The sequence below is a fragment of the Panthera onca genome, chromosome F2 (genome assembly GCF_046562875.1).
Source record: "Panthera onca isolate mPanOnc1 chromosome F2, mPanOnc1 haplotype 2, whole genome shotgun sequence".
In the NCBI taxonomy this organism is placed as follows: domain Eukaryota; kingdom Metazoa; phylum Chordata; class Mammalia; order Carnivora; family Felidae; genus Panthera; species Panthera onca.
Window position 1 is genome coordinate 62,538,168 of NC_138356.1, and position 12,135 is coordinate 62,550,302.

The following is a 12,135-nucleotide window of genomic DNA, read 5'->3' on the forward strand; positions in this document are numbered from 1 at the left end:
CATTGAGGGCATGATAACTATGGATCAACACCTTTCAGGGTGGCTGACTGCCTCGTAATGGTCACAGGGGATGTCTCTGGGCAGCATTACCTCCCGCTGCTGGTTGTTGTTGATTGCATCAAAGCTGGGCCAATCAGAGTTCCTGTCTCGGGATTATGGACTTGAGATGAGGAGATGTAGAAAGTAATTGGGAACAGAGAGAGGAGAAATTGAGAGAGCACTCGAGAACATTCTGAGTGCTCCAGTCACAGTCCATAAACTCGAAAGGGGTCAAGACTTGAATCAAAGAGATATTGTATATAAAGAATAAAGCGGACAGAAAAGGAGAAACCATAGAAAGAGGGCAGTCTGTTGTCTGGATTCTTGCTGGCTCTCACAGTTCTACTCCTCCCTGAGGTCTTGCTACCTCTGCTCAGAAGTCCTATCAAAGACTCCCATATGGGTTGTATGAATACCTCACCAAGAGGCGCCTGGGTGGCTCAGTCAGTTAAGCATCTGACTCTTGATTTTGGCTCAGGTCATGATCTCATGGTTTGTGAGATCAAGCCCCGTGTCGGATTGTGTGTTGATGGCACAGAGTCTGCTTGATATTCTCTCTCTCCCCCTCTCTCTGTCCCTCCCCTGCTCTCTCTCTCTCTCTGTCTCTGTCTCTCACACACACACACACACACACACACACACACACACACATTCTCTCAAAATAAATGAAAAAATAGTAAAAAAAAAAAATGAATACCCCATCGAGCCCCATATGTTTGGCTAAAGCACCTTCAGATTTCCATTCCTTACAACCACAAGAATCTTAACTTAGCCATCACAAAACTATGATTACAATTAAGGTTATCAACAACGATCCTTACAAGCATTTAACACTGTGCACATTTACTAACTGATTATTATTAATATCCACTACAAGCAAGTGCTAGAATAATGCTGCTGAAGCAGCCATCCACGAACTAATAATTGGGTAGCAGCTGGAGGTTAAAAAGCAAGCCATGGAGAGGGAGCGGATTTACTGAAATGATAACCAGCATAAGTCATCACATCACTGGCAACGATTCTGCTTACAAGAGTCCATCAAGGATGGGTGACTGTAGATCAGTAAGACAGTGGAGGGAAATGTTTTTCTATCAGGAAAGAATAAAACGATGAAACAGATGGATTGCTGTTTTTAAGATGAAGATTACAAGAGCACAAAAAACTGGCTATGCTTAGGTGGTTCAGAAAAAAACATGGCTACCACCACCACGGATCCTAAGAAATATGCTTCTATCTTACATATGTCAATAAAGCATTACTCAACTGTCAATTTAATAATGGAAATGCCACCAAAGATTCATATTTAACAAACCCAAATGTAATAGATAATGAGGAAAGGTGGCTGGTAGGGATCTGAATTAACTAACCATGTTTGAGAAAATGATTGAGGCAATAAAAAGATCAATAGGAAATCAGGCCATTCTCTAGGACCTAAAAGTTTCTTAGTGGAATATTTAAAAGAGCATTTTACTGGTTCATCCCATTTTTAATGCACTTGGAGATGTGCAGGTGCCCATCAATCCTGCAGAAATGGGTATACAATGAAACTTAAGCTGACTGAATAATAAGGAACTTAGTCACATACCTCTCTCTACTGAGTATATAGCCCTGCATATCTACCCTGCAGATATATCAAGAACAACAGAAGCATTGTTCCAGACTAGAAATATACCATAATTATGTTGCTTTAGAAAATCTTGAAAGCCCAGGAGAGTACAAAGAAGAAAATAAAAAACATCCTTAAACCACCATCCAGAGATACCACTGTTAAAATTCTGGTGCATTTCTTTCCAGTATTCTTTTTTTTTTTCCTGTGAGTGTGAATACTATGCACTAATATTTTACTGTATATACACTATTTAAAAACAACATTTGGATCTTCCTGTTTCTACTGTTTTCATATTCTTTTCACTGAATAGCTAGTGAAGGGGCCCCTGAGTGGCTCAGTGGGTTAAGCATCTGTTGATTTCAGCTCAGGTCATGATCTCATGGTTTGTGGCATTGAGCCCCATGTCGGGCTCTGTGTTGACACAGAGCCCGCTTGAGACTCTCTCTCTCCCTCTCTCTCTGCCCCTCCCCTGCTCACACACGCTCTCTCTCAATAAAGAAAATAAATAAATAATCACACGAAGATTTTTTCTTGCCATTGCATAGAATTTCAGTGCTGCACACCACTTTCAATCGTATGATTTTGTCATAATTTAACCACCATATTAGCTATTTATATGGTTTCCATTTTACTATTAGCTATTGACCAAATGTTTATGTTTTCCCAAATCTCATCTGCCTAAGCCCTAATTTCCAATACGATGATGTTGGGGGGAGGGCACCTTGTGGGAGGTATTTAGGTTATAAGGCTGGAGCCCTCAGGAAAAAAATTAGCACACTTGTGAGATGAGACACAAGAGATCTTGTTTCTCTCTCTTTACCATGTGAGGACACAGCAAAGAGGTAATCATCTATAAAGTTCCCCACCAGAAACCAAATCAGCTGGCACTTTGATCTTGGCCCTCCCAGCCCAGAACTATGAGAAATAAATTTATTTTGTTTAAGCTACCCAGTCTATGGTATTTTTGTTGTAACAACTCAAACTAAGACATTATTCTTTCAATATCAAGAAAAGAGCTGCTTATTCACACTTCCTTTCCCTGCTTCTTCCCCATAATCTATTCTTGCTTTTTCTGTCCATCTCTGCCATGGGAGGCTGACCCCCTGAGCAGTGCATTACCTGTGACCCTCTGCCTTCTGATCTCTGGTTGTGTTTAGCTAGTTAGAGGCACCAGTGGGAAGCAGTAGACAGGAGGTTTGACCGTTCTCTCCTTCCCTCCCTGTGTGGAACCGGTGCTTGTGGTAATGGCTGCACCTCTCACAAGGTTCTCTGGTCAGCTGACCCCTCTTCCATGGCTCCAGCTCTCTGTACCCTTCAGCAGAAGCTGTTGTTAGTCGCTAGGTGACTCAACCCCAGTAGGTTCCTTTAACCTCTGCTATGTCAGTGCTTCCTTAAATTACCTTTAGATTGCCATCTCACCAGTATGGACAGCTTCAATGAACAACTTGTACATGACATGGTATAACCCTGTGGAGATCACTTATTTATAAAAAGTGTAACAAAGTCAATATCATGTAACCCATTCCAAATAATGGGAGGCTTACCACAGGTAAAATACTTACACGAAACTTAATAAAATAGAAGAATGGTCTAGATTCTAGAAACTTCTTCCTTGATTTTCAGAAAGTCTCTCAGTGAATTTCCTTCAATTCTCTTCTCTGTGTAATGTTCGCAAACCACATGCTTTCCCCCTTCCTGCAGCCTTTGCTCACGCTGTTACCCTAGATGGAGCATCCTTCACTTTCCCCTTTATTCTAAGCTCCACCTGAAGCCCTATTTCCTTCCTGAATTTTTGGAGCCCACACCCACCCTTCCTCACAATTGCTGGATCTGTGGTACTCAACATGGTAGCTGGGAGCCACATATGGCTACTTCAATTTAGGTCAATTAAAGTTAAGTTATAAATTCAGTTTCTTAGTCATACTAGCCACATTTCAAGTACTCAATAGCCACATGTGGCTGGTGGCTATTGTACTCAACAGTACAGGTCTAGAGCATTTCCATTTCAGGAAGTTCTATTGGACAGGGCTATTCTAGAGCACTTAATTATGTAGGATTCCAAAGAGCATTATATCACAAATACCCTTGTACTGTTCTTTCGTTGTAGGGTCAAGAATACTAGGGAATAACAAGGAAGAGCCTGTCTTCTTCATTCTCAGTCCTAGCAGTGCTGGCACAGTAAGTACAGCTGCTGACTTGGGTAATGACCATGACGATTTTCTCAGAACACTAAAACGCAAAGAACTATTAATGATTGAAGCAATGGTATAACAAGGGTATCATGGGACAACCTGCCGGTAGTGGTAGGTAGGGATTCTTCTAATCCCACAAAAACAGAGGCATCCTATACAATGTCCTCCTTATGTACTCACAAAGAACCCATCTATAATATTAGCAATGAGTCTTCAATAAGATAAATAGTCTGATTAAATGAAGTCATCAAAAGAACTCAAGTGCATAGCTATATATAGAAGCTTCCATACCATCCTCTAGACTTGTTCACAGACAATGAAAAACTGTCTTAAGATACTGGTACACTTTTGAGTGTGATTCTGGTTGACAAACTGGCCTCTGTCAAAAGCAATTTAATGGAAGTGATAAAGCTATATATTCTACACAATGGCCTCTCTCATCTCTCTGCCTTGGGATGATTGCAGAATTTTAGCAAAAATTCTGTTTGACTTAATGGAATAGGCTTATGAAATACATATTTCAGCCTTATGCTAATCTCTGGCAAGAATGTCTTCTTAGATATGGATCCACTTCCTATCTTTTATTCAGATCTGTGCTAATAATCACTTGGCAAAAATCTCTTCTAATCCGCATAGCAACCCTGTGACCGAGGTATCTTTGTTCTGATTTTACAGCACAGAAAACTTGCTTTCAGAAAGGATATGTCATTTGCCTAAAGTTAAATAGATAGCGAGGGACAGAGTTGGGATAACAACTCAGATTTTTCGACTATAAATGTTGTGCTTTGAGTCACTCTGTGACAGTTCACCAGGGCATCGACAGAGGTGATGCTGTGGTTGGAGGGCATGGCAGGGTGGCACCGTTTTGTGATCGCTCTCCTCAGCACAGCTTCTTGTCCCTCCCAAGGTCTCTTCTGATGTTCATTTGAACAAAACACCTGAAGACACTCAGGAGATGCACAAAAGCTGACAGGCGGCTCAGTGAAGGAAGCACACCCAGGGCACTTGGAGTTTGCCCCTCGTGCTCTCTTATTTGACGTACAACAAAACCTGTTGTGAGTAAAAGGCAGGAACTCTTGGTGGTCAAGCCAATGCACCACCCGCATGGCATCCTTGACACATATTTGGACGATTCCTCAATTTTACTGTTCGGTGCACATCCCACATGAGACCTTCATACTCAGATATCTAACTGCTTTCTTCAATGTTTCAAAGGACCTCAAATATAACGTGTTACACACTGACCTCTTCATTCCTATCAAGACTCTGCCTCCCACTCCCCCATCCAGGTTCCTCCCGAGCACAGGCTGGCCCAGTCTGTAGCAGCTCAGACCAGGAATCCTGACTCACCCTCGGTTCTCCCTCTCCTGGCCACATCCAACCCATCCCACACCCTGCGAATCCTACCAGCAGACAGACCTGTCCCCTTTCAGCTCAGGGGCCACCACCCAGTTCTGGTGATCACCTGTCCTCACCTGGATTTCTGCAAGAGTCCCTGGCGGGACTCCCTGGTTCCAGCTCTGCTGTCATCCGACCCATTCTTCTAGTCAGCTGCCATTTTTTTTAAATGTAACTATGATCTCATCACTTCTGTGCTTAAAATCCTTTAATGGCCTCTCACTGCACTTCTTGAGATGCTAATTCCAAATCCTTAAGGTGGCTCCAAGGCCCTATGGATCTGTCCCTTGCTGTGTCCAGGCTACAGAACTCTCTTCAGAGCTCTGCGATCCTACTTGTGGTCTTTGTTCAGTTCTTAGGTAATGCTAAACTCTTCTGTGCCTCAGAGCTTAGCATATGCTTTTCCGTCTGCCTGCTTGCTCTTCCTCTGCTTTCACCTAGGCACCCTCACTTCTCCATCTTGTTACCACTCAAATGTCACTGTTATCCCATGGTCCAACTTAGAGCCTCTCCTTGCATTTTATATTTTTCCTTCACTGCCCTTAACACAATTTTGCACATATCTCCTTTCCTGTGGCTAGAACTCTAGAAAAGGGTATGCTAGCTGAACAATTCTGTAGGGGCAGTGCAGTACAGACCCTCCAGTTAGCTCCCTGACATTAGATAATGGTGACTGTTCTTCCCAGTCTCATGCAATACATACACAGAATTACAGCAACAAACCCAGCTGGTGTCTCAGACCATGGGCTTTGGAGAAAGCTGGGGCTCAAATCCTCACTCCATCACTTCTCAGACTGGGTGACCTGGTTCAAAAGTCACTTCGATCTTCTGTGCATCAGTTTTTTTGGTCTGCTGAATAGGGACCCCAACAGCTCCCAAAACGACAATGCAGAGTGCCTGGGACAGTGTTGATGAGCAGACAGCACACACTAAATGACAGCGATTACCTCTGTTGTGGCTGTTCACCTTGGCCTCATATGGGACTAAGTACCCTGGGTTTCAGAACCAATTCTGATAAGACTTGGATAAAAGTCTAAGTTTTGGGAATAATCACAGGACTGAAGACTCCTTGAAGGCAGGAGCTATCTGGGGCTTAGCAGGTATCTATAATGTAATAAAAGCTCAATAAACGCTTATCCAAATACTCCATAAACTGCCCTGATAGGGTCTGGGGGGGGCTCCAATCCTACCTTTAGAGATGCCCATCACCTTATCCTCTCCACTGGGGCAGTGTTGGGAGGGGGGGGGCGTTTCAGCCAGAGTCAACATGCTCAACATCCATATCAAGGGACCAGGATATCAATTCTTTTTCAACCTTTTCTTTCTAAGCCCAGGGCTTGAATCGGATAGGTTCCCTGGAGTCTAAGTAATAATTATTTCAATTATCTTTACTGTCACAGCACTTAGAAGCTACCAGGAGCTATTTTAAGGATGAGGAAACTCAAGTACTGGCAGTTCCTAACCCCAGTGCCGGGTTAACCCAGGGGACCAATTGACTCCCAGTACAACTGTTTCTCACTGCAGAAACTGCCAAGCCATCATAATTTTAGCTCATATTATGACGCAGAGAAGAAAACAAAAGGATGATTTATTTGAAAATTAAAATTGTGCCTATTTTATGGACTCTGTAAGCTGTTGGAAACTCAATTTTCGAGCCCTTTGAACTCAGCGTTGCCTCCAGATTATTTAAGGCAACCAGACAGCCACCACCACTACCACCAAAACAGAGGAGTTAAAAGTCTGCTTGAGTCACAGGACGGACAATGGCAGTGCATGTGAGGGACCCAGTGTTGTAGCACAAGACCTGAGCTACTCTTCGCACCCACAGGGATTTTGCCGCAGCGTGGGTGATTAAGGACTTCACATCTGTGGCTGTGCGCCCACCAGAAAGTCTAAATCAAAGTTTCCTCGTGTCAGGTGCGTATCGGCACCCATTTCCACCCTTTCAATAAAGCAGAGAATTGCTTCCACTGCCCTTGTTTTTTTCCTGAAGAGAATTCAAGATAACACTTACAGCTCTCAGTCTGTGTTCTGGAAAAGAGGGTAGAAGGCCTTAGCACCAGTGTGCCAGCCTTCTGGAAATGGAACATAATTTGCTCATGCCAAAAAGATTTTGGTGAGGCTTTGGCAGCTAGCCTATTTGTGTCAAGGATTACACTGCTTATCACTGAGTCCCAATACCTAGCCTGATGTGCAGTACATACTCAAAAGTTGATGAATGGGTGAATAAGTATGTTTATTCCATTTCAACGGGTGCTTTTACAGTGTTAGATACATAGACCATACTCAGTAAGAAATCCTTTAAAAAATATGAAGGGAAAGATTAGGTAGCATTTAAATGTTGCACCCACCAATTAGCATTTTGGAAAGGCAAATAAAGACACACAAATGGTTCAAATATGACCCTGGTACTTTCTTAAAGTCTGAAGGGATTGTGGTAGTGGGTATCCCTCACTTCTCTGCTCTAGCATACATAGGTGCACGTGTCTAAACCGACACCCTCAAATACATATCCCGATGTGCACCTAGATAACGTCTACACAGGAAAACAACCGTTCACACATTTGTTAGTCACGGCTTTGTTTACGCAGTGCTTCTACAGGGAGGAAGGAGTAAACACTCGTGAGCCTTTTAAACTGCTGAAAGAGACATTTTTCAGTGCATTGCGTGAACAAATGTGATGAGTCCAAGTCCCTACTAAGAAATTCAAGCCTGGAGAACTGGATAAATAAATATAAATGAATTCATTTGACTGAGTGACATTTTCATTTAATTAAAGCAGAAAATCAGTTCCAAAACGAATGATTATCCCAGACAAAGAAGCAGAAACTGGTCCTTAATTAATAAATTTCTAATAGTTCTTCTGTGGACTGAGTAGTCTTTAGGGGAGAAGTACACTGGGGAGAAAAAAGAGGGAACTAGAGAGGGATAAGCCAGAAGACAATGCATATTTAAACTTTTAGAAATAGAAAATTAGAAACCACTTATTTATGCTTTCACACATGCCAAATCCTGCTAGACCAAAAGTATTACAGTCAAACTCTCTGTGTAACAAAACAAATATTCAAGTCTCAGGAAAGGATCAATTTAAAAAAAAACAACAAACAAATCCAGGTCAATGAAATTTGTTCTGTTATTATGTCATCTCTTCCTCCTTTCCATGGCATGATCAAATGACAAAAGAAAAACCAAGTTTCATGATACTTAGAAGGATAATAGCTACATGTGTAGTTTACAGTAAGCATGAACCATGACAACCAACCAATGGGATAGAAATGGGACAAACCAAAACATATACTACAGTGCTTCTCACGTATTTTCAGAACCCCCCCACACTGCCTTCATCAATGCTTCGTGTTTAATAGTTTTTAGTGCTAAACATCTGTGCTGTTTCTCCGACATAACATGGAAAGCGGGAGACTTCAGATGGATATATCAAAGCCACACCACCTCTTACATAGCAGACACTTGAAACCTTTGAGGTCACTGTTAATAATTTTCTGTGCATTCATTTATTTTGAATCAATTTCCATTAAATCAATTAAAACGCCAGCTGGCAAAATTTCATGTCATTGATCCAACAAGGTTCAGATTACTTGGGGGTATGTGGGGGCATCAGGAAATGCTAGGCTGGCATCTCTGCTTCATTATGTCATCAAATAGGGAGACAAATTTCTTATTGTCACAATATCTTGGGTATGCAGGAGGGGCTTAGCAAAAACATACACCTACCATTCCTAGCTGCCCAGAATAATGGGAAATGGAGGATGGAGAGTGAAAACTATGTGTGATAAGCAAGGCATTAAGTGAAACCTTTCATGTGAATAGTCTCAAGCAGTAATTTTTAAAAGTACACTGGTGTCAAGAGGTTTTTGGTAAAAGAAAAAATGTATCTTTGGAAGAACTGAGACTTAACAGCAGGCAGGTAGGGCAGCAAGAAAGAGCACTGGTTTTGGAAATGACTAGTTATCTCTCCCCCTGTGATGGTTAATTTTATGTGTCAACTTGACCAGGCCAGGGGGTACCCATATATTTGGTCAAACATTATTCTGAGTGTGTCTGGGATGGTGTCTTTGGATGAGATTAACATTTGAATAGGTAGAAGTAAAGCAGTTTGCTGTCTCCAATGTGGGTGGGCCTCATCCAATCAGTTGAATGTCTGAAAAGAACAACAAGGCTGATCCTCCCTCAAGTTAAAGGGGATCCTTTCTGCCCATTTTGAGTTAGGGCATGGGTTTTTCCCTGTCTTCGGGCTCTAACTGAAACACTGGCTCTTCTTGGATTTTTAGACTGCTGGTTTTTAAACTAGAATACCACTGGCTCTCCTATGACAACAAGACCCTGGGACTTCTCAGCCTCCACAACTATGAGAGCCAATTCCTTATAGTAAGCCTCTCTCTCCTCATATATGACTAAAATATTAAACATCTATCTCCTAATGGCTCTGTTTCTCTGGAGAACCCTGACTAATATGTGCACTTTTAAATTGTGACCTTGAACAGGCACTGCAGCTCTCTGGGCCAAGTCTCTTTATCTATAGAATGGGGTTCATGATATCCATCTTACAAAATTATTGTGGGGACTAAATATAGAATTCAAAATGCCAAGTGTGCAAATAGGTGCACAATCAATATTAGCTCCAGGCTTCGCTTTTGTGATAAATTGAAGATTTGGTAACTTGTGCCCTTGTATGGAAATACAGTATCTGATGCTGATGTTAAATAGTAATGATTTTGAAACGGTTGCCAAACTTTATAAAACCTCGACGGTTTCAAATATGGATCCCTGAACTGTTCCTTGTGAGCTGAAGCAGCCACTTTGTTTTCTCTTCTCCCGCCTTCTATTTGTAGAGGAGGTCCTACCAGAACAGCTTTGACAGCGTCATCTTTAACCTGTCTTGCACAGGAAATGGTGGGAGTCTTGGCGTAAAGTACCTTCTTTACTGCCCTGTCGGACTGCCCAAGAGAACCCATCTCATTTTGCCGCAGGGAAATGGGAGAGATGGGATTTCAGTCGCTGTCTCTTGGGAAGGATGGAGGGTGGGCCAGTTTCTTAGACCTTGAGGACATCACCTGCAAGGTTAGGTGGCTATGTAGGACGGGATCCACTCCATTGTGGGCTTTACTATGAGATGTTCTCATTTACCCCAAGAGCTGAAGACTTTCTCTGAGTTTACCTGGTCATTAAGCCCAAACGAGCTTTACTCATGCTGTGCCTGGTACACTGCACATGTGGAATCTGCAATGTGTTGGGTAATGGCCCTTAAGCTTTCATCTGCATAAACATCATGTGGGGGTAAAGCTGTGGAAAACCATACTGATGCCTGGACTGGAGAGCCTAATTCCACAAGCTCTGGAGGAAGGTCCAAGAATCTAGAGTTGTGAAGAAGCATGAAGAAAAGTCTGCCGCAGGGAGCATGGATTTGGGGGAGGAGAATGTGGTGCAGAGAAGTGAGGGATGATCCTTTACAACCGTCTTCTTTACTGTTCCTCGATCTATCACCACGGGTTGTCTGGTCTCGAGTTGACTTCTCTCCACTCTCTCTTGCCACCACCCTCCTTCAGGCTGCCATCATCTCCTGCACAGATTAATGCAAGAGCTGCCTCACAGGAGTCCTGCCTCCAGTCTTGTCCCTCTTCAGGGCATGTGCTCATCTTTTGTTATACAAAGCTCATCAGGATGGTCTCTGGTTCAAACCTTTTAGTGGCCCGCCATTGTCTCTAAATTACTTAGGAGAGCAAATACAGAGCGTGTTCACTTCACCCCGGCCCCTCTTAGTCTTGCCTCTCACCACCAGCTCCCCTCCCTCTCATGCTCTCCACCTTCTAACCAAATGAGCCTTCTGTCCAGCCTTCCACGTGTTTCTGGGATGCACCAAGCTTCCTCTTCAATGTTGGCAACAGAACAGGCTGTTGCCTCCAACTGGGACATTTTTTCTTTCCATAGTCTCAAAGCCGACCTGCCCTACTCCCCTGCTACATCTCCTGAGGGAGATTTTCCTGACCACTCAGTCAGGGAGGTCCCGGCTGCTTACAGCTCCCAAAGCATAAATAACATCCCCTTTTGGATCATTCACCATGCTACAAAAGATAATTTGTTTGGAAGTGTCTTCTCCATTGAAATGTAAAATCTGTACATCTGAGAACTATGTCTCTCTTGCTTACTGAATTTCACCAACACCCAGTAAAGTTCAGGCACTCAGTAAATACAGATTTTTTTTTTTTTTTAAGTAAATATAAGTGTTACACCATGGTATGTCTCTCTGAGACTCATTTTGGCCATTTTATATATTTGTTTGATGACTAAATAGAAAATTAACACGCCCTAACTAAATAGCTGACTCAGTTCAGAGGTCACTGCCTCTTGTAATCTTTCCTAACATATTCTTTCTGGTTTGGATGCACTTCCTACACGATCCTTGAATTCTATGTTTACAACTCTGTTGTGTCTCTTTCACTTGACTTCCACATCAAGGATTATTGTATCCATCCCTGTATCCCTAACACACAGCATGGAGTGCTGGGTTCATGGTATACACTGAATGAATCGCTGTGTAATTGCTACTACATAAAGGGATGAAAAAAGGGATACTAATAATGAAGGGGTTATTTCAGAGAAGCAGAGAAGATTTTGACACGTGGCTGGAGCACAAGGTTGGAGCAATCACAGTGTAGCCTACATGTGATGACTCCTGGAGATGGCAGGCAGAAACATGGATGCAATGAGAATCTTGAATATCTAAGCTCTGTAGAGTTTTGCTCTAGGCACTGAGAATTGGTGGTCCCAAAGAAAAGGCCATAGGAAAGCAGGCAATATATAATATTAGGGACAGAAATTCTAAAACATGCAGATGGTATATTTATCTGTTTCCTCTTGGAGAAGCCAAGGCAGCTCAGG

The 12,135-nt window shown here is 42.6% G+C and overlaps 1 protein-coding gene and 1 long non-coding RNA gene across 6 annotated transcripts in view; one reads left to right on the forward strand and one right to left on the reverse strand.

Moving 5' to 3' along the window:
- The window catches only part of SAMD12 (sterile alpha motif domain containing 12), a 394,334-nt gene that overhangs the window by 144,805 nt on the left and 237,394 nt on the right, over nt 1-12,135 (reverse strand). The gene's annotated exons all lie outside the window — the stretch shown is intronic.
- On the forward strand, nt 3,739-7,208 carry LOC132664440 (uncharacterized). Its single transcript, XR_009603673.2, has 2 exons — nt 3,739-3,826; nt 6,639-7,208. It is a non-coding gene; the product is annotated as an uncharacterized LOC132664440 (long non-coding RNA).